This window comes from Poromitra crassiceps (assembly GCF_964638095.1).
Source record: "Poromitra crassiceps genome assembly, chromosome: 19".
Classification (NCBI taxonomy): domain Eukaryota; kingdom Metazoa; phylum Chordata; class Actinopteri; order Beryciformes; family Melamphaidae; genus Poromitra; species Poromitra crassiceps.
Window position 1 is genome coordinate 29,481,812 of NC_139646.1, and position 2,403 is coordinate 29,484,214.

A 2,403-nucleotide genomic window follows, 5' to 3' on the forward strand; every position below is an offset into this window, starting at 1 on the left:
GGAAAATGACGCTGGTGTGTGGAAATGAACGGAGCTCTTCCCCCGTGATGGCCGTGGCCTATTACATGCAGTGTCTCTATACTACTGTCATTGTAAGGATACAAATCTGGTTGAAAAGCGGTAAAGCCATCCTTTAACTGAAGTCTTTCAACCAATGAAATAACATAGACCATACCCAGATCTTCCAGTCCAACCAGTCAGCTGCTCTCATTTGAATGCTGCCACCACAGCCCACATCAGTTCATTAGAATTGGCCTTTGTGCTCTCCCTCTCTGGCTCCAGCTCCAGCAGGGTGCGGACTCTCTTCATGCCCAGGTCGTACTGCTCATCCTGGAGATGAGCGAAGGCATTCTCAAGGACGTCGGATGAGTGGGCCAGAAGGATCAGAGCCAGAACCCGCTTGTCCATGCGCTGTGGGTCGACCCACTTCTCCAAAACGGAATCCTGGACCTTCTTGATGAGTCGCTGTTTAATGGAGCTGTTGGTGAGTGGATGTGTGGTTATTTTAAAAAGCAGAAAGTTTTGTTGATCTGTGGTGAGAACACCTTTCTCCACCAGGTTCTTGGCTAGACGTTGTCTGACATTTCTCATTGTGTAGTGCAGCTTCAGAGGATTCCATGTTGTTCCATTGAGTAGCTTTATCCAGCTGTGGACAGTCTCTGGAGGCTCTGCCTTAATGCGCTTCAGAGCCTCATCCAGAAGTGTGTCTCCTATCAGGGCATCTGACTTACAGATCACCTTCCTCATGAGCAGGCTTTTTCTCCTCATACCTCTGGCCTCCAGCTGCAGCCGTCCTCTCAGGGCCAGCTCGATGAGAAGACACCCTCGGAGACCTGAAGCAAGACAGTCATTCAGGAAGGACGTGTAGCCCTGTCGGTCTTTTAGGCCCAGCAACAGCACTTCCTCCATCAATGTGAGTATAGTTTCTTTGGAGTGCCCCGTGTCTTCTTTGTCCCTGTCCCCATGACATACCTCATCCTCGGCGGCAGCACTGCTAGTGGCCTTGGTCCGCCGATGCACAGTGCCCGAGGTTCTCTGGGTTTCTGAAGTCATTACTTGTCCACCCTGGCGACTGGCGATCAAGAACGACAGTAATGTCATATGAAATCAGTGATGATGTTACAATGACAATGTCCAATGAACTTATGTCAACTGATGTCACTTATGCATAGACATAATGTGACATCATCAGTGATATCATCAGTGAAATCATCATTGATGGCATAAATAACTGATGATGTCATACCCACTGAAGCTAGAAGTTAGATATTGTGACATCATCAGTGATGCCAGAAATCCTTCCCTGCTGAGGTTATAAATTGCATGACTCTTACTCACAGCCCAGCCTATCAAGCTTGAACCTGTGGCAACAACACAACCATAGACTAATACTAGAAATTCCACACGCTTCACATGCTAATTACACACTTGGGTGTGACCAAACTCACGCCAAATCATGCACTTAGCGTGCCTGTGTCCCTTCTGCCGTCTTCTGAATGAGCGGCAGGACCAAACAGTGACCTGCGCTAGTCCAGGTCTTCCATCCTCATCTTGTGGTCTGGGAGTGGCTCGAGCTGGTCCATGTTGTTCTTCTTCTGTGGTGTTTTATAGCAGTAGGCATCCCTTATGTTGCATTACCACCTCCCTCCAGATTCCTCCATCCACCGCCACCCTACATTCTGTCCCTTCCTCTCCCCGGTCCCCGGAAATCAAATCAGTCCATGTTGTTGTTGTCACTTGAAAGAAGATAGTAACGCACACCAATAATAAGTTTCAGGAGGTGCTGATCACCGAAATCGCGAACTTGAGGATGAAGAAAGTGTCGCACACTCACTGCTCCATATGCAAACATTTTTAATGAAATGACGTTTCGGCCTATGGCCTTCTTCAGATTTTAAAAATCTGAAGAAGGCCATAGGCCGAAACGTCATTTCATTAAAAAAAATTGCATATGGAGCAGTGAGTGTGCGACACTTTCTTCATCCTCAAGTTGTTGTCACTTGAGCCATCAGTGATGTCACTGTCATTGTCTATGACCTCTATTATGATGTCATCAGGGATGTCATCATGTCACAATGTCATTACCCAAGCTGTCATATCGGTGTTTATGACCTCGTCCAGGGCTGGTCACTGCGCACGTTTTACACGCATATGCGACTAAAAATAGAACAGTGCGAATTGTAAAATGCCTTTTGGGGCACGTGTGCGAGTACAGAATTCGACCTTCGATATATATATATATTTTTTCAGAGCCTTTTTTTCAGAACAGCATTAAAGTTGAGAGCCTGTGTCCCAGTTCACTTGAAAGCAACACAGCGTTGCCTTTAACCAATGGTGACTGGTGAAAAAAAACACGTGATCTCTCGTCAGCGGAAAAACAAGCAGCTTGCAGCTTGCTCCCAG

General features: G+C 47.0%; 1 pseudogene across 1 annotated transcript; it reads right to left on the reverse strand.

Annotated features, from left to right (window-relative positions):
• Positions 1–207: 207 nt before the first annotated feature.
• On the reverse strand, positions 208–1,053 carry LOC310794032 (Golgi phosphoprotein 3 pseudogene; annotated as a pseudogene). Its single transcript has one exon. The product of its transcript is annotated as a Golgi phosphoprotein 3 pseudogene (transcript).
• Between the last annotated feature and the right edge of the window lie 1,350 nt (positions 1,054–2,403).